At 40.4% G+C, this 20,827-nt stretch overlaps 1 long non-coding RNA gene across 1 annotated transcript; it reads right to left on the bottom strand.

Moving 5' to 3' along the window:
- Window positions 1-12,792: 12,792 nt before the first annotated feature.
- On the bottom strand, window positions 12,793-19,439 carry LOC138727937 (uncharacterized). The gene is made up of 3 exons (XR_011338638.1): window positions 19,342-19,439; window positions 14,761-15,103; window positions 12,793-13,213 (listed from the first exon to the last, which is right to left on the bottom strand). It is a non-coding gene; the product is annotated as an uncharacterized lncRNA (long non-coding RNA).
- Window positions 19,440-20,827: the final 1,388 nt, after the last annotated feature.

Genomic DNA, 20,827 nt, shown 5'->3' with positions numbered 1-20,827 from the left:
GTTAACACTGTTGAATCCTCAGGAGAGGGCCCTGGTCTGTCTTCCCAAAATCCAGGGCAACTAAAACTGCCCTGGAGTTTTCTTGAGTCCCGTTCATCATGTTGGAAGTATTTTTGTGATTTTTATTTTAACAATAATGAGCATGTTACATCCTAAAGTAATATCAACACTATGATCCAGAAGACCTTTTCAAACAGCAGTTTAGCATGGTCACATTCAGGAAAAAGCATCAAAAATTACACTCAGATAAGACAGATGCAGATGAGCCTTCCCTCCCAAGTCACGTGCAGGGGGTAACTCAATGAAATTCAGCTTTGCTTAGCTATTTATGGAAGGGATTATTAACATTGATCATAAACTCCACTGCTCAAATGTTGCAACTCTAGGGTTATTTCAATTTATACAGCTGTATTATGTCATAATTAATGCTTAATTGCAAGCCCTCCCACCCCTACTCTCCTCACCATGAAAAAAATACCACAAGTCTTGAGCTTATTTTTAATCTAGAAGTGTTACAAAATATACCAGAAAGGAAAAAAAAAATCTTGTGGCCTTTTCTATGGGAACACTTCCCATTCTCTTCTCCTCATGCAAACTACCAAGCACAGTAGTTAAAAAAGAAGGGTTTCAGCTCTAGTTGTGTGGGTTTTAAAGAGTGTATCGTGCCTTACTACTTCCTGAGTCGTTGCGCAAGTTTCTCCTCAAATTGCTGTGCAGTCTGGTCTTAGAAGGCAATTTGCAAGCAGTTCTTCTCCCCTAGGTTCTGAAAAGCACAAGCTGCTGAGCAATTTCTGCCTTTCAGTTAGAAAAATATAAAGCCAGCCACCACCCACAGCCATGAAAAACACCTTTAAATGAGGCTTAGTCTGTTAGTATCTTTTACTTCTCACTCTATGACCAGTGGGACCCTGCAGCTCCCTGGGACCTCCAGACCTTCATCCCCCAGCTCAGCCAGCCCAGCCTTGGTTATAACACGGCTGTGATCTCCCCCACTGCTCAGCCAAAGCTTCCCTGCCCAGAATATGCACGGGGCCAGGTAACCTTGGGAAGAGAACTGTGAGTCCAGACCTGCTCCTGATGATGATAATGAGAAGAGGTCTTGACTCCTGAATGCAGGAACTTTGAATATTCAAATTACACACACACACACATCCCTCATGTATTGTGGAAGCATGGTTCAGACAAAACCTAATGTTTTTAAAATATCGCCTTATAATTATATCCATCATCTTACAAGTGCTAATCAGAAACATTTCTCCTATTTAAATGCGTGGCACAATCCCTTGAAGACAAATGATGAATGTTTACTGCCTTTGGACAATAAAAATAAATAAGAATCTGAACAGTAAGAGCAATTCTGTGTAAGAGTCTGAGGAAAGTTTAAGACAAATTAGCTTATCTGCATGTTTAGTGTGAAAAGGGAAATACATTTATTATTTACCAGCAGTGTGACTTGTCATATTCAATAATATTTTAATTTTGTATAGTATTTATTCTCACTATTTTTCTGTGGGCTTGAATGAGAACGTTTCTTTCCTCTGCCACCATCACCTAGAGAAACTCAAGTTCATACTCTTTAAACAGATAAAAAAAAGCAAGGCAGCATCTGTGAACGAGGCAACATCTTTCCGATGACCAGGCGTTAAGAGCAGACAAGTGGTATTTCAGTTGGATAATTTGAAGCTAGTGCCTAAAATTAATAATATATCAGCAGTGTCAGTGCCTGTGGTGAGGTTACTAGAGGTCTTTGTTTAAAAAACGTTTATTGTTTAATATATCCTTCAGGGTAAAGCAATGTGCTAGGAATTCATAAGCCATATTGCTGCTGTTCTCTCTTTTCAAGTGGCCTCCTTTCAAGACTGGCTGCGGCACCAGAGGCAGAAGGGGAAGAATAATAGATTTCAGATTCCCTGTGGAATATGGGTTTCAGAGAACAAGCAGATGAGAAGGGGCTTGCATGCTCCCAGCTCTGGGAGGCCTGATATCAAGAGAATAGAGCTTTTTCATTAAAATAAAAAAGCAGTGAATTATTAGGACCCCAGCAGACAGCGAAGTTATTCACTGAAGGAAGACTAGAGAGCAGAATAAAAACATTGACTGAATGATTGGCAGAGTGGAAGGAAAAGCACAAAAGAGCAAGAAAAGCTAAAATATGAGCGAAGTAACTGTCCTGTGCCTGCACTGCCGTCTCTTGCCAGCTCCTGCCCTTGTTGAGCTCTTAAGAGGTAAGGAAATGATGGCTTATGGAAGATCACAGCATGAAGATGTACTGAAGTGAGTAACTCAATGAAAATCAAATACATTTCAGAGCACAGCTGCAAAAATAAACAGAAGTTGAGAAGGGAGAAGCTTTTGGTCTGATTGGTGCACTAGGATTCAGGACACTGGGGTGCAGTTCTGTGGTTTGCTGGGGATTTTTCCTGTGGTAATAAGAAACCAAATGTCCTTGAGATGCAGTAAGAGGAGAGACTTCCCTTATTTCTGGTGGCAGTAATAAACCTCCACTCTTCTGGAAGGTCTTCAGACTTTCTAAAACCTGCGATGGGCTCTATATGGGCAGTTCACCACATGTAAAAGAGTGACAATAAAGAACATTGTTATTGAAAAGTAAAATGAGGCACAAAGCTTTTAAAAAACGTATGTAAAGTCATGAACAGATAAATACAAATCCAATACTCCCGAGTAAAATACGACTGTTAAAAATAGAGATTTTTTAAAAAAATGAGAAGCATATAAGTTAATTCTTCTATACCAGAGACCTGCATTGTGCAGTCAAAAACCCTCCCATTCCAGACTTAGAGTACTTAGATTGAAGAGGCAACTTTGAAGAGAATAGATGGAAGAATGTGTTTCCAGAAAAGCAGGATGGCGTAACTCTCTCTATAGAAATTCCACCTCATCTTGCAATAGTCTTGTAAATAAGAGCCACCTCTTGTGTGTATGTCTGCCTTTGTGAGCCTGTCATTCATCCACCTCTTGATACATGTGTTCAAAAAGCTTGTACTCCCCACACATTTCCTTTCCAAGAGTAAGAAAGCACCTTGGTTTTGGCCAGCTATAATTTTCTCTTCAAAATACACCTTTATAATGTCTAGTGAGAGATGGTGTTGCATCAGCTCAACAATATTGCCAACTTAAAACTTCAGCACCTGAGTGAACAATGAGAGGCAGAGTTTGCCTGAGCAAAACAAAGAAACTGTTTGACGTTTCTTAGACAATGATAGTCTGTGAAATTTTTGCATCAGTTGACATTTGTAAAGGAGCTTAAATCTCAAGTATGTGAGAAAAAATATTTGGTTTCCTCTTTTAGTGAAGGACTGAAGGACAGATTAATGGGTGGGGTAGAGGAGCTCAGTTGCCCGAGATCCAAGAACATAAGGATTTTATTGTTTGGTATTCAACACTGCCAATGTGGCTAGGAAAATGGGCAAAAAAAAAAAAAAAAAAGAAAAGAAGGGCCAAAGAAAAAACCTAGCAGAGTAACACTCAAAGAGGCAACTCAGAGAGGAGTAGAAATTCAACTAGAAGACTCAGTTGGAAGAGAAAACCAGTGTCCGGACAGAGATCACATTGGTATTCATAGTGTGTTATATCTGCTTATTTGGCAAACCATCAGTTTAATTTCTGACCCCAACAAATCACCAAAGTGATTATTGTCCCACTAATCTTAAGTGGGAAGAAAGAATTATGCACATGACAGGAAACAGATGTCTGCACTGGCTGTGCTGAGTCACATCAGATATTTCAGGGACTGCACTGAAGAATTAAATCCACATATAACATACTGAACTGACTAAAATAAGAAGAAAAACTTGAATATCTTTTGTGAATTCATGTCTTACCTAGTTCTCTTGCTCCCTATCCCACACCTTAACATATTTTCCTACCTAGATTATTTTATCTGTTCCATACAGTGAGAAATGCCTGATCTGTCAATATTTTAACTCTTCTATTTCCAGTCTGAGCTTAAATCTGGTATGGGATTGATCTCTGCCTGATATAAAATAGAAACAGGAAAGGCAAATGTTCCTCATTTTGAGTTATGAGTTGAGCAGATCTTGCTCAAATGCTGTTGCCGTTGTTAAATGAAGGAGACCAAATGATGGTACTCTTGCTCCTACGCAAATTACCTTGTTCCAAGTGCAGCTCCATAGAGATTATAAACAGCTGTTTGTGGACTGATGTGCTGTTTGAAAGAAGTGAAAGAATCACAGTCCAGAGCAACGTAAGTAGAGAGAGACAATAATGTTTTCATCTAGAATAAAATAGACAGCGTTTTATCACAATGAGGTCTGCTTTAGGGTAGTAAAAACTTCACACATTTCAGTTTATTATGGAGCCAGAAAAAGCCATAAAGACTCTATGTCTCTTTCCACATATTTAAAGACTCATATGATCAGATACTTCTGCAGATATGAAGATAATCAGCAGACAGGTATGACGATGGCATTTGTGCCTGAGATGCCAATGTCTCCACCTATGTGAATAGCAGGGCTTTTTTTCTTCTTCAAAAAACTCACAGCCAAACAGAACTCCACTTTCAAGAATTAGACTCAAAGAAAAATTGGCCCATTCTTTATGCAAACTGTGAGATCTGATTCTCCTCACTCATTAAAGAAACGTACTGTTGAAAAATTTATGTACGTTGTTTACTTCAAAAGCTTCCAAAATATTTCACCACCAAAATGATGCCACACTTCTGAAATATGGTTGCCTTGAAAACAGCAGCTAACTGTAGAAACAGAAGAAAAAATATGAAACTGTGATCAAATGAAAAACGTGAGTTGTGTCAAAAATGTTCCACATAGTCCACATAACCCTTTCCATACAAAATATTGACAGTTTGTCAAAAATCTTATACCAGTAAAAGCAAGTGTCTACTGATAAGAACACAACAAAACCCATACTTAAAATTAGAAATAGTGATAAAGTAAAGTACATCTGAATGAAGAGAATGTGTAAGTAAGAAACTCCTAACTGTCATCCTAGTGTCTATACAGACTCCTTACATGGCTCATCACCAGACCTAGTAGTGTGTGCACCCCCTCACACTCCCTCCTTGGGACTAGATGTCTGTTTAGTAACATTCTGATGCCTTTACTGAGTAGAAGTAAGATTTTACTCAACTAATTTTATTGACTCGTGAAACAAAGCGAATAATCTGTTAGCAGCAGTATCAGGATCTGACTCTGAACTATTCTGATCCAAAAATTATGGTGGGAAGACTTACACTGATTTCAAGACACTATGTATTGAGCTTTATGTTGAACTAACTTTTTGAAGATATAAAGCTCTATATTAATTCTAAATAGGGTTATTACTTAGTGTGTTTTCATTTTAAGAAGTATCCTATTGACAGAAAAATGTAGGGACAAATAGCTACAGCTCCAAACAAATGAAAACCAGATGTAGACCACAGTGCTGAAATACAAAGAGGGTCAGTTGATCTACAGAACTTGCAGATAGCTGGATGCATAACTTAAACTGGAAATTTAGTTGAACAGGTAAGCTACCTTCTATGGGAAACAGATTAAGCAATAAATTCAAGCATCATCAATCTAAAATTGTGCACTTAAATTTGCTTCTTCTGTTGTTTCTGCATTTCACTGCGTTGGACCATTAGTTTTTATTAAAATATAACTATGCTGTTGAGCATGCTATTAACTAGCTTTTACCAGAGAAAGAAATAGAGACAAAAGACCATAAACTTATCCTGATGAATGTGATTTGGCCATAAATACAATTATATGTCCTGGTGGACTGACTTGACTTCATGTGCTATATATCTGGAGAAGAGGGAGCAAAAATCACATCCAAACAATCTCGGAAAGATTTAAAACCACTATCTGCTTGCAGCAAGAAAACAACTGAAAAGGCAGATGTAGGAAGTCCTCTAATTTGGAAGAGATGAGGGGTGAACAAGAGGACATTTTTGATCCTGCATTGCATTTTTTTTATCATAAGGATAGGTTCAATTTTAATTAGAAAACCTGATTCAGAAAAATGCTTATGCCATCAACAAATAGCTCTTTTATTTTGCCAGTGCTCAGAACTTTAACAGGTGGTTAACTAACTCATTATTTCATGTGGGCTTTTTACCTACCTTTGTTTCTGAAGGCAGAAAAAAATTCTTTATTGTTACATGTTTTTTGGTAATACAGCAGCTGCTGTTTATGCTAATTCTTGCTTACTTGCAAATAGACCTGTGTTTATTTTGTGCCACGCCAGCTGTCAACAAAGACATTTGAAGAATAATTTCCATACTCAAAAGAAAGGCTCTGCTCTCTCTTCCTACTGCTCATTTTTTTCTTCTGCATTTCAGACCTAACGTGTGTTGAACTGGAGAAGTGTCTAATGGTAACGTAAAGGATGAACAGAACCTGAAATGCCTGACAGTCCCATGGGGATCCATCAATTACCCTGGATATGTGCGTGGGCCACTCTGAACTCCCACTTTCCTTGTTGTTACACTGGACTTGTTCTCTGAAACACAGTGCTCTCCAAAATGCTGCGAAGGACATTGTGACAGTCATATGAGAATGTCCAACTGTTGCAAGGTAGCCACCTTGCAGGCTTTGGTGCCCACCTGTGTCTGAGATGAGCCACTTTACACAGTCTTATAAAAACAGGGCAAGGGCAGCCTCATTACGCAGAACATGTCACTGTGTTTGGGTGCAACTCAGGTAACTACAGACTTGAGACCGAGCTCTGATTTTATCACCAACAAACTGCTCCTATAAACGACGTCTTTTATCAATCACTTATACTTTCTTAATAAATTCATCTTGGTGGGACTGAAAGACCTCTTCCATCTGAGACCTTTCACCACTCAATTTTCCCCAGGAGAATGCCACAGCACTGTTTTCCCCAGGCATCTGGAGTTGTTTGTATTTTCCTCTGAGATTTGAAGTTGATAGTACCTTATTCCTTAAGACAGTGTATTATTACCTATTAGCATTTAGTATGTTTAGTATTAAGATCAGCAGAATCCCTGAGGACAAAACACTTTAAAAATCAATCATCCAGGGACTCTCAGTCCTGATCAACAGAGCTCCTTTATCCCCTGTAGAATTTTTTCTCAACAGAAGCTATTTACTTCTCCCAAAGAAACATATGCACATGAAATGACTATTGAGCAAAATGAAGAAGTATTGATTTATTGCTCACACCTCACCCGCAGAGTCATCAAAAGCAGATATCATTGCCAGCTCCTACTCAACGTGCAACAGCACTGGGTTCCTGCACCTGGACGCTGGCTGTGGGGCTGCAGGATCCTCTGCGAGGAGAGGACAACGCCAGTTCCAGAGGCCCCTCAGCAAGGCTGGTGCAGCCTTCAGGAAAGCAAATGTAAGAAAGGGTAAAATGCTGCACAGAATGAGGAAAAAGTGTGATAACAGCCCTGGGAGCACCCAGGTCAGAGCAGGGGGGGAGATGCTGTGGGTGCCAGGGCAGAGTCTCCTGCAGTCATGAGGGAGAGACCTGGGGGAGCCGGGAAGGGTTTGAGGAGGAGGGAGCAGCAGAGGGGAGGTGTCATGGACTGACCACAACCCCTGCTCCCTGTGATTTTTGAGGGATTTCCCTGTCTTTGTGTTAATCCATGTGATTTTTCATCTTTCTCCCCTGCCCTGTTGAGAAGTGGGAGCAAGAGATAGGCTGGGTGGGCATTGGTGGCCGGCCAAGCTCAAACTGCCACAACACCCAAAATGCAGATTTTTGATTGGTATGAACTTGCAGTCATGTATAAGAATTGTTCCCTTAATTTTCTATAATGACTTTCTAAGCACACCTTTCAATATCTTTCACCTTTAAGTAGCAGTTCCTCCCAAGGTGTAGGTAAATATGTTCTCCTTTGAGTGAGGGATTCCACATGGAGGACTTTATGTCAGTTCCAAGTTGTAACTGTTGTGCTATTTTATGCACCATCCAATATCTGTGGACCTCCTACAGGCTTACCAGTGCATCCTCAAAACACCTCTGTCTGGCACAATGAACAATTTATCTGAGGTCAGACTGGAAGTCTGTGGCAAACCAGGACCTCAGCTGAGAGCATTTAAGTCTGAGTTGCTTACAATAATCACCAAACCATTCTAAATTGTTTTATTAAGTGCCACAGCAGGCCAGAAAACTTCGGGGGATAACAGCTATTTTATTATTTTGGAATAGATTCATAGCAACTATTTGTAGCCGAATGACATAAGAGAGTGTTGTCACCACCACATCTCATTCAGAAATAGCTGCTTGAAATCAGCATTCACTTATTGCCAAGTCTTTGCTGGCTATGGATTCTTACATTTATAAATCTAAGCAGAAGAACATGCCAGTACAAGTTGGTGATTTCTTCTTTTTCTGCTACAATTACTTCCCAGCCAGCAGACACGAAGAGCATCACTGCATCTATTCTCACTCAGTGCACCCCATATGTTCCCAAGGACTCAGTCTATGATGATGCCAACAGAAATACAGAGTTTCACTGCTCTGATATATTTTATTCTATGTTGACTGTCAAAAAGTCAGTTATCTAGGTTCTGTTAGAAGAAATGTTCCCCTAAAAGGCAAGTAACCCAGGTACAAGTTGTTAATTAACAACAGGGAGTTTGATTCATCCTCCACTTTTCTTTGTATTCAGAGTGGTAATTCTGGATTTCTGTGTTCCCTTTTAGGAGTAAGACATGTTTATAGTAACATTTTACATGTAAATATGGACCTCTCCTTGAGAAAGTGCTGTGTAAATGTTGCATAACATTGCTACAGAAATCAAAAGCATAATATTTGTGTATATACAGTGTTACCAGTTGAAGCAACTGGTTCCAACTAGTTCTTCTCTTAAAAGCTGCTAATAGCTAAAACATTTACATGAGGTTTGTTCTACTCAGTGAAACAGTGTTTGCTAAAAGGGAAAGGTTCTATGTCCATTCCATGTGTCTCCACTGCACCCAGGAGTGTGTTGGGCAAAATGACAGGGACATATCTTTATAATCATGGCTTTTTAAGTTCGTTGCCTCTTGAACTGCTTAAGCAGAATGGAAAGAGGAGAAAACAGACATGACAAAGGGATGTGCCACAGTAGAAATAACCCTGGCACGTGGAAATCTGTCTTCAGGCAATCATAGATTATTTCCAAAGCTGTGCAGGTACATCAGTACAAAGTGAACTATCAGAATGGGAGTAAGGTACAAGATATGGTCCTGGCTGGAAAGACTTATGTCAAATCCCCATTTCAGAGCTGTAGTGTGCCTTCAACTGAACGGCTTTCACTAGGTAGGAGATTCCACAGGCTGGTGCTTCTTCAGAAACTGGAGCTATGAGCCAGTCTTGCTGCTTCCAGGCCAGCAGTTGGCAGATACTATTTGAAGCCACCAGAAGTATGTCAAGAATTACAAGCTACCAGCACATACATATCCAGGCTTCAGATCTGAACTCTATTTCTAGGGAAATGTTCTGAATTTCCATGCAGTAAGTGAGAGAGAGAAAAGTGGGTGGAAGAGAGAGAGGGAGTGCAGCAGAGAAGCTCTGTAAAAATTGCCTCACTCTGTCTCTGAGAGTGGCTGATATGTTGTCAAAGGGTAAATGGGAATACCAGCTTTCCATCTAAATGTCTTCAAGCGTTTTTCTTTAATAACTTGTCATTTCTTGGTGAAAAGAGCTCCCATAGCAATGATTTGTGGGAGTAATTGTAACAGTAAAAAACACTTGGAATTATGAAAAATAAAATCCTGCTGTGCTTCTGGGTCACAGTATCTGTGTCAACCGAGAGGAAAAGCTTAGCAGAGCCGGGCAAGAAACAGCTTCTCTCTGTCTGTGAGGCTGTTTGCTATGAAGCAGCTCTCTCAAATGAGGAATAACTGGGTTCCAAAGTGAGATCTAATGAGCAACGTACAAAGGCTGGTTTATGTACAGCCTCTGGATAGTGATGTTACTGTGTCCTCTCATCACCTGCTGTCAGGCAGCAGTATTGTAACCATACACACCATGAGCAGGGCCCGTATAAGTTCCCTTTACTACAATCCAGTCAGCACTAGGAAAGCTAAACACGTATTTTTAATCTTTCCAAGTGTAAGTGCATAGCATCTTAACTTGCAATTAAAGCTGACAAAGCTGCCACTGAAATCTGAGTTTGTGGTGTTCAGCTCTCACTGTTGAGCCTTTACAGCCCTGCAGCTGAAGGAGTCTAATATTTTTCTTATATTTATCCAAATGAGTGTATGTGCGTACTTGCAATATGTGGCCACATGTGCAACTACAGTGGTGGGGTGGGCAAATTATGCCTGTGTTGCTTGCATACTTTTACATGTCCTTTTGATAAAAATGAGGGCATTACGGTTGATGAATTTTCAATATTTTGTTGTAAATAAGTAAATATTTTCTCAGAAAATGTTTAATGAAGGATGCATTAGTTTTTGGCCATCTCTCCTTCTCTGAAAAAGTCTGCTAACTAATTTTGTTAGAATGAAGTCTCTGGTTTAGAAAAAGGGGATGATGCAGTTCAGAAGCGTGTTTTCATTTGGCAGGTTTAAATTTTGGGAAAGAGTTCCCATGTGCTATTAACAACATGTGCTATCTGCAAATGAAGTAATGAATAAATTATCACAAATAAACACAAACACCCAAAGACAGCCATGGCAATAAAGTAATAATAATGAAACTATGAAAGAAATGTTATCTTTTTCTAAGAGGTGTTCCTAACATGCTAGTTGGCAAGGTGGAAATCAGTGCTTTAGTATGGAAATGGCAAGATATTTGTTAAAAGCTGCCTATTTGATAAATGGTAAGTAAGTTTCAAATTCCTCAGCATAAGTTATTTACACACATTCTGCATACAACAAATTTATACAGACTGACACACTATTGGCAGGCATATAGAATTATGGAATCAGAGAACCACTAGGTCAGAAAAGATGTCTGAGATCATTGAGTCCAACTATCCCAATCTGCCACTGAACCATATCCTTAAGTACCTCGTCTACCCATCTTTTAAACACCTTCAGGGATGGTGGCTCCACCACCTCCCCAGGCAGCCTCTGCCAGTGCCTGATGACCTTTTCTGTAGAAACTTGTTTCCTAATGTCCAATCTGAACCTCCCTTGGTGCAGCTTGAGGCCATTGCCCCTTGTCCTGTCCCCTGTTACTTGGAAGAAGAGACCAACACCTACCTCTGCAACCTCCTTTCAAGTAGTTGTAGAGAGCAATGAGGTCTCCCCTCGGCCTCCTCTTCTCCTGGCTAAACAACCACAGCTCCCTCAATGGCTCCAGGTAAGACTTGTTCTCCAGCTCCCCCACCAGCTTCGTTGCTCTTCTCTGGACTCACTCCAGAGCCTCAACATCCTTCTTGTGGTGAGGGGCCCAGAACTGAACACAGAATTCGAGGTGTGGCCCCACCAGTGCTGAGTACAGGGGCAGAAGAACCTCCCTGGACCTGCTGGCCAGGCTGATTCTGATACAGGCACACTGCTGGCTCATGTTCAGTCAGCTGTCAACCAACACCCCCAGGTCTTTTTCCTCCAGGCAGCTTTTAACTGTGGAGGCATTCACACAGATCCAGTAGCCTGCAAAAAATCTTGAAGGAGCTTACAGATAGCAATCAACAGTACTGGATGTACAGAGGCCAAGCTGTACAATCCTGAATCATACAACTAGTATTTCTTTCACTTACAGTCATCAAACTCAATTAAATTTTAAAAACCTATAAATCCTCCTATAAGTCATCTAGTCATCGGTTTTGGCCAGAAATAAATGTATTGGAAAAATACAATCCTTGTATCTCATAGTGATTTGACTGCATTCTTCTGAAGAATGCAAATTTAGCCATTTCTGAACAGAGAGTGTTGGTCTGACACATGGTTCTATGTATCCCTTAAGGATTTAAAACCAACAAAGGGGTAAAACAAAGCAAAAACAATTAAGCCAGTAGAGATTTTCGTTTTAGAATGTGTCACATCAAAGCATAGGAGCTGATAAGAAACTGGCATACAAACACAGATATTTAGAGCATTTAACCTCTGTTTGAAATTAGAGGAGTCACTTGAGCCAGATTTAGATACCTAAATGCTCTAGTACACCAAGATCCTATTCTCTCCTTTCAGTATACAGCTTGCCTTGCAATGCATTTTGATTCTGCTGCTGGCTGACACACTGGCTGGCTGTCCAACGTGCCAAGTGATGCACGCATGTATCTGAAGATAGGATTAAGTCCTGAGAATCTGCATGCTGCTTCAAATGAAGGGTTATACAGTAAAGCAAGAAAGAGAAAACACTTTGGAGCTGTGAACTTTTTGTTGCTGTTGTCTAGAGATGGGATCAGAAAAGAAGCGTCAGGCAGAACATCTGTAATACGGACAGACAGATGTCTGCAGTTGCAGCTCCTCGCTTTATCTTTTTCAGAAATTAACATATATTCATGGAATTTCTTTCCCATTCATGACAAAAAAGTAGGCAATCCTCCCTAAAGCAGTTCAATCTTCTGCTTTACTGGAAATGGGGCGGTGGGTGAGATTTATTTGTTAAACATTGCCATAAATATTTAGTAGAGCAGGGCTTGGTTGAGAAGAGGACATCTAAACAGATTGCTCGTGAGCTAACCCTTGGAGATTTTCCAGATTTCTCTCTTTCTCTCAATTTTTTTTCCTTTACAGAGAAGCTAAATAAACATTTGAAGAGAAGTGTACATGACTGGAACAAAAAACCCGTAAGTATTTCACAAGAAAATTAATAAGATTCAAGATACCACTTTCTGATTATCAGTGTGGCTGCTACTTTTTATTTTTTTTTTTTTTTTACAGTAGCAACTAGCTGGTACAGTGCATAATGCTAATCACCTAGTGTCTTTCACGTTTTTGAAACTCCTTGGAAACACATCTCCATCAAACCGCTTTGAAGTTCAATTTTAATTTAGATGCAAACTATCCCAAAAGTACTGATAGTCTAAAAAGCGCCTCTGGCAGTCGGTAATTATAATGCAATAGAGCTGTCAGATTTGATTAGAATGTTGTTTCAGTCACTCAGTCCATGCTGTACCATTTAGCCTCACATGATCATTTAAACATTCCTTCCCAGGGCTCAATATTTACCCCGCACTTGGGTATGTAATAGATGTGCCTTTATTTACTTGTTGCTTTTCAATCATCCAGATCCTCCAGACCATTGGAATGATAAAGTTGTGCAGAAAAGCATCCTACAATCTCCTTGTTGTACAGATATTTCTGTTGCAGCATTTCATCTGCAAGAGATTCACAGCATAAGGCTTAAAACAATCTGCTAGTATTATGGCTTAATAAAAGAGCAATATTGTATCACAATGCAGGGGTTTGAAGAATATCACTATAGCTGGAAGGACCCATTCCGATTCAAATAAATAACATTTCAAAGATAAGAATATTTCTTTTGGGAAGAATTTCTGTGCTTCTGATCCATCATGCACCCACTATGCAAGCACAGCGCATTCAGGTGCCTTTAGAGGAGCTACCCTAGGCGGATATCTGCAATAGGCTACTTTGTTTAATTTAATTTAATTTACATTTCTTGCTGCTTTCAATATATGCCATGAACAGTGATAGCAGAGGATGTGAATTCCAGAAAACACAGGCAGCTTAAAGAGCCAATCTGACTTCAGATACTCAAAATAAGAGCTGAAAGAACTTTTTGGCCCAGAGCCCTGAGCCAACACCCTTACACTCCATCTCTAGGAAAGGCACTGGGGAGATGCACTATCAAGTTTCAAAGTGATATTAGGAATATATGAGAAAAAAAATTCTCCTATAAGCAGAAAGGCAACATCAAATACAAGGGATACTAATATCTGTCTGTCTGTGGGATTTACTCTGCGAACTTCTCCGTGCCGGTTCTCTGGTTTAGGCCCAGAGCCAGCACGCTGCCTCCACACTCTCACTGTGTATTCATTCTGTTCCCCCGTTCTTGGAAACCTCTATCTGAAACAGACACTGCATGTAATGTCTGAGAAGAAGGAGGCTTTTAACAGCTTGGGGCACGCATTTTGTTCAGCTCCATTGTTTCAGTTATTTAAAGAGATGAAGAGAATCTGACTATGCTTGGGATTTGGCAATGTTGGCTAATGTCACCCTTCTTAATTCTGTCTCTTCTAGATGCTTTTCAGTAGTCAAGGCAGAGAAAAATCACAGTTCTGAGACCTCTTGCTTCAGACAGCCCAAGTGCTGTGAATCCCAGAGACCAGCAAAGTTCTTCCTATGCAAGCTTTTCCTCCTGCCCACCCATAAAATAAGATCTCATTATAATCCAAAGCTCTTAGTCCAAGACAGATTTGAAGGTCGCAGTAGCAGCCTCGTTGATTCTAGTTCCCAGAAAACATTTAGTTTTCCATTCCTTTTACTGTGTGCCTCAAACACACCAATAGTCTTTTCGGTCTGTTCAGGGTCATGCTGAAAAATAAGCCTATTAATACAGCAGGGTTTCAAAATATTTGAAGAGCTAATTCAGCAGAGTTTATCTCTGTTGTGTAGACTTCACTGGAGCCAGCATTCTTTGCTCTGCATTCAGTCACTCTGAATAGGAGTTAGGACATTTTACTCAGCCACAAAAGAACTGCAAGCAGAGATGAATCTCATCCTTTCTTCTTTCGGACAGCTAGGAAGCCACCAGCCTACCATTTTAAACCTAACTACTGAAGACAGCTTAATGAGGCTCAGGGAAGATCACCTTGAATGTTAGCCAACAGCCCATTGTCACAAGGAAAGTTTCTTATGTCAAAAACTGTATTGCCCTTGAATAAACCGCTTTGATTCTGCTTACATTAGGCCCATGCTCATTCTTGCTCCTTCAGCTGTCACAGTGGGAAGTATGAATGTGTGTGGGATGCTTATAGTGAGAAAGACCAGAGTATCATATTAAAATCTTGGTTGTAATCATTAAATTGGGAAAAGCTACAGTGAATAGCGAAGAATGAAGGGTTATAGACAGACTCTTCCATTCATTTGCAAGTCAGTAAGAGAGACAGACAACACTGAACAAGAAGTCCTGCATATGTGCATGCACGCTCAGCTCTCAGCTTGTGAAACTTTCCCATGTTTGCCTGTGGGCATTGCGTGCATGCATAACTATGCATCTTTTCATGGTACCTCCAGTTTGAGAAAGCCTATTAGAAGAAGAGCAAATAAAAATCACAGAAGTGCAAGAAAGCGTATTTTCACACAAGCAGGGAATGTATTAACATTCCTCTTCCTACAATAACAGAAGAATATATGGGAACCTGAATACTTGAAAAAAAGTATTGTTAATGCTGACCTTAAAATAGCCCAGAAGTATTTTCAAAGGTTTCAGTAAGATTGTTTAAATATACCTTCAGCATTTTCTGCCTGCTGTTAATCAGACATTTATTGCAAATAACTTCTTATTTCTGAGACACTCACCTATAAACCAATCATTATAATTAGACAATGGGGGTGCTTTGACTACTGTTCCATATGTGAAGCACAGAAGTCTCATCTCCACTTTGAAGCCTCTCATCTGGTTCTTGCAGTTACCTGCCATCCTTTCATGTGTGGAAGACATTTCAGGCAGGGGGAAATCTTTCGTGTTGCATGCTTGCACAGCACCTGCCACGCTGGGATTCAAGTGTAATCAGAATAAACTTTCTGGTCTTGTTATATTAACTGATCTTGTTATGAAAATCATGGCATCCAAGGAACATGCAACTGAAAAGCAGTCTGCATCAGAAAAGATGGGCTGCTGCTTAACAAATCGTGCAAGTTTTGTCATTTCTCTCATGGATTAAGAATGTACTTAGTCAAGAGAATGCATCTGTCCAAATGGGGAGGAAGGAGAGAAAGCCATATGCCTGAATGAACTGCTGCTTAGGAACAACTAAAGAAAATCTAGAGGGTTGGCTTGAGATTTGGTTCTCTGGAGGGGAAAAACAGGAAAAAATTACTGCAATCTGTTCATGTGCAAGAGAGGGACAGAGGAAAAGATAGAAGGGCATAGCGATTGGAACATCTGCAGAAGTAATCCTTCTGAATAACAAGCAGCATACACTGGTACGGAAGAAACATCTGTGCAATAAGCAATAGAAACCTCCACACTGGTGTAAGCAGCTCCCTTTCTCCCAGAACTGGCACAGGAAAGTGGTGGGAAGGACACATGACAGCCTGAAAACAGACCAGGGATAGATAGTTCATTAATCATAGAATCATAGAATAACCAGGTTGGAAGAGACCCACCGGATCATCGAGTCCAACCATTCCCATCAATCACTAAACCATGTCCCTTAGCACCTTGTCCACTCGTGCCTTAAACACCTCCAGGGAAGGTGACTCAACCACCTCCCTGGGCAGCCTCTGCCAGTGCCCAGTGACCCTTTCTGTGAAGAATTTTTTCCTAATGTCCAGCCTAAATCTCCCCTGGTGGAGCTTGAGGCCATTCCCTCTTGTCCTGTCCCCTGTCACTTGGGAGAAGAGCCCAGCTCCCTCCTCTCCACAACCTCCTTTCAGGTAGTTGGAGAGAGCGATGAGGTCTCCCCTCAGCCTCCTCTTCTCCAGGCTAAACACCCCCATCTCTCTCAACCGTTCCTCATAAGGCCTGTTCTCCAGCCCCTTCACCAGCTTCGTTGCTCTTCTCTGGACTCGCTCCAGAGCCTCAACATCCTTCTTGTGGTGAGGGGCCCAGAACTGACCCCAGGATTCAAGGAGCGGTCTCACCAGTGCCGAGTACAGAGGGAGAACAACCTCCCTGGACCTGCTGGTCACACAGTTTCTGATCCAAGCCAAGATGCCATTGGCCTTCTTGGCCACCTGGGCCACTGCTGGCTCATGTTCAGTCTCTGTCAACCAACACCCCCAGGTCCCTCTCCTCCAGGCAGCTTTCCAGCCAGACTTCTCCTAGTCTGTAGCTGCTCAGGGTTGTTGTGCCCCAAGTGCAGGACCCGGCATTTGGCCTTGTTAAACCTCATCCCATTGGTCTCAGCCCAGCGGTCCAGCCTGTTCAGATCCCTTTGGAGCCTCCCTACCCTCCAGCAGATCAACACTTCCACCCAGCTCAGTGTCACAACATCCATTTCCTGCTATGCACTCAGTCTAAAGGTAGTGTTAATAGAAGAAGCTTTAGGCAGGCAAATTACCTGTCAGATGCTAGAGGCTCCTAATGAAGAAAGATTCAAAAAGCATGGGGAAAATGCGGCCAATAAAACATCTCCAAATGTAAAATAAATTAGAATGCTTGGCAGAGTTGCATAGCTCTTCTTTTAGTGTGGAAACAGAAGGCTTGGAAGAACAGATGGAATATATATACTCCTGGTTTGGTAAATACCCCCACATAATTTAGTTACTCTGCTTCTGGAGTTACAGAATATGAGATTCTCAGAGGAGTAGTGACTGAAATTACTTGCTATAGGTGTATGCTGGAAGGTATGGAGAATGATGTGGGAATTATAGCTTTATCAACCAGACCACAGTTGCAGAAACCTTGTTTTAATTGTGTAGATCACCTCGATTCCTGCAACACTCTGAAAGCTGGGTGTTTGTGCGAGTTGTCTAAGCTCCCTCCACAAGATGAATGATACCTCCTAAAATAAGCAGGATAAATCATCCCCTAGAAGTCTCCTCTCCACTGAATATAGAGGGAGCCTAGGTTATTTAGACCAGAAATCTATTTTTCATATGTCTAATGCTATATGAGATAAGCCTCACCATTTTTCTACCTTTTTTTCTGAATATCTGTCAGCAATCTGGGAATAACATTTCCAGTCACACTGTTGCACTACGAAGACATCATCCACGAAGACATCATCCATTACTGTTTCAGAGGCAGTCACATGCAATTGTACTAACAACAGCTCTGTAAGAATATAAACAGATTGAAGAAAGGCAGAGCTTTTCTTTTATTTATCCCTTTATTTGTGGTCTGGGTTTCAACACTAGTTTTATTTTTCCTATCTAAGAGAAATTAAAGGTCCAATGTGAACTGCAGTTCTAAAGGGAGTTCTATGGAATACCAAGGGCAATGCTACAAAGCAACTTTTTTATTTGAATGTTTTTGACAAAATAAAGCGAGAGAATTTTGGTCTACATCCTAATAGTCTCAGTTCTGTGAAGTTTCACAGGAGTGGTGCTGAAATGTTCTTATCAGTCGTAGTCCATTTCTATATTAGTAGATGAAAAAGCCAGCAGCTTCACAGGTGCTGCACATCGGAGCGGACTGCACTTCTAAATAGAAGATATTTATGTTTGAAAACACAGATTTGACAAAATTGAATTGCTTTACAAACAAATATCAATCTCTTGAAAATGGTAGATAAAAATTAGCTCAATAAGGTTAAAACATTAATCTTGAATTATGAAATAAAAGTTTTCAGTAGCTCTGACTTTTAGATTATATAATGAAAAATATCCGTCAAAAAGACACAATAGAAGGATGGCAGAAAGACCAAAATTAAGTATTTCAGCAAAGTTAATTATAAGAAAAGAGAATTCAAAGAAATTTTGGCATGTTTTTAAAATTTGGAACAAATTACAGTAGTAGATGACATTTCCTCAAGGGACTCAGATCCCACTTCAGACCCAGCTCCATTCAGGTTATCAATATGACCACATACCCTGCTGTTTCTCTTAGTTGTACAAGGGTCGTGTCTTGAGGAGATGCCAGAGTGAAGACATTGCACATTTCAGGGGAACATTTCCTCTGTTCTTCAGCTAATGATGTTCCATTGCACTTTGAGTATGAGCAAGACACAGCACAAGAAATCCATTTAAAGATGGTGATGAAGGCATCTAAGCTTTTGAGGTCCTCAGATCTTTAGGGAATTCTTTGTTATTTCACTACTGCAAATTATTATAGCATTACACAAGCAATTCTTAATGCTACTTTTCCACATTAAATCCACCACTTCTCAGGAGGTCTTGGCCACCAGGTGCTATTTTGATTTAAAATGTACACTGGAGAGATTGAAATGAGTAGAGTATATTATCTCTGCACACATTTGTCACTGACAAAATCTATTAATTGCACATGGAAATCAATGCAAAGCAGAGTAGCTTTCAACCAAGTTATAGAATTAAATAGAGGGCCTATCAAATCTCATATTCCCTTACTGAATCGAACATATTGCCACAGTCAACAAAAATAAGCAGTCTGTGAAATATATCAGAGAATAGTAAATCACGTACATAACTGTGTTGGTGGATGCATACATTGTACTACGTGTATACACACACATTTTAGACCACTTGCCATTAAATGTATCTGCAACTACCATATTGTTATAAATAAGAGATATTTTCCATTAGAAATTGCTGTTTTTGAAGAAGAAGGGGATGCTTCTACGGATTCCAGGAGTTAAAGCTCAGTTCTTTGCTTAGTCTCAGAATTCATGCAGCTTACCTAATTTTTCTCTGTTTTGGCTCCATACTTGGAACTAATGCTGGATGAAGTTATTTACCTCCCCCATGAAGCTATTCCGTTTGGAGAGTTCTTTGCATCGCGATTCAGGAACTGAATGACATATGTCACCTAAAAGGGCTCTTTCAGTAATGCAACTGTCACCAGAGAAAGTCAATGATTAACACTGAGTAAAGATTTTGAACATAAAACTTTGGATGGTAAGCAATTGCCCATTACAGAAAATATCAGGTTGCTCAAACTGAGCATCACTCATACATTTCAATGCAGTGTGCTGTGGTTTAGACAAGCACTGATGGACACTGATGGTGTCATGGGGCTGCTTCCTACACCAGTTTTGACTTAATATTCTCTCCTCTCTGCTGTTCTGCTATTTACTGCAACTTCCTTCCTCTTCTCTTATTTCTTCAGGTAGCTCTCACCTTCCTAACTTGAACCCACTGGCAAGACTGAAATGACACTACTACACAGATCAGAGAGCGGAAAGGATATTTGCAAACATCGTATTGTGTGCTCATCAGTACCTGCTGTTCCTTTTCCCAACCTTCTATTCATCCTGTCTCTTTGGATTTGTAAGGTCTTTGGGTCTGGGATTGATTTCTGTTCTCTGTCTAACAGAAACAGGGCCAGGGGGAAATGACCTGCTGTTTGCTAGTCCTTAGTTGTTTCCACAGTAATGCGATATTAGGACTCATAGGTAGCTGATTATCAAGTCCATAGCATACTTAAAACACACACACAAATTTATTACTTTTAAAACAATGCACAGCTATTCCTTCCTGGCTGTTGCATTCTCAAGAGTTCCTTTAATTTATTAGCCCAATGTGTTATTAAAATAATGAATTATGTGTTGGTACACTGCATTTAATACAGCATACACAGGGGCAAGTACATCTGCTAGCTATTAATCAAATATTCACTAACAAAGTTTGATTAACAGCATTTTACATATTTACAGCAAGAATGAAAAGCATAATAGAGCTCCACTGAAGCTAAATGATAATGAATTATTAAAACGCATTTATCTGTGCACTGGTTAGTGCGTGGGATAGACAGAACTGCAGGTATGGTTTTGTTCATCACACAATAACATTTACTAATTAAAACAGATAAGAAATTCTCAGCACTGGTGAGACCGCACTTCAAATACTGTGTTCAAGTTTTGGGCCCGTCACTGTAAGAAAGACATTGAGGTCCTGGAGCGAGTCCAGAGAAGAGCAACAAAGCTGGTGAGGGGGCTGGAGAACAAGTCTTACAAGGAGAGACTGAGAGAGCTGGGGGTGTTTAGCCTGGAGAAGAGGAGGCTGAGGGGAGACCTCATTGCTCTCTACAACTACCTGAAAGAAGGTTGTGGAGAGGAGGGAGCAGGGCTCTTCTCCCAAGTGACAGGGGACAGGACAAGGGGGAATGGCCTCAAGCTCCACCAGGGGAAGTTTAGATTGGACATTAGGTAAAATTTCTTCACAGA

This window comes from Phaenicophaeus curvirostris, chromosome 17 (assembly GCF_032191515.1).
Source record: "Phaenicophaeus curvirostris isolate KB17595 chromosome 17, BPBGC_Pcur_1.0, whole genome shotgun sequence".
In the NCBI taxonomy this organism is placed as follows: Eukaryota; Metazoa; Chordata; class Aves; order Cuculiformes; family Cuculidae; genus Phaenicophaeus; species Phaenicophaeus curvirostris.
This window is presented reverse-complemented; position numbering and strand designations above follow the sequence as displayed.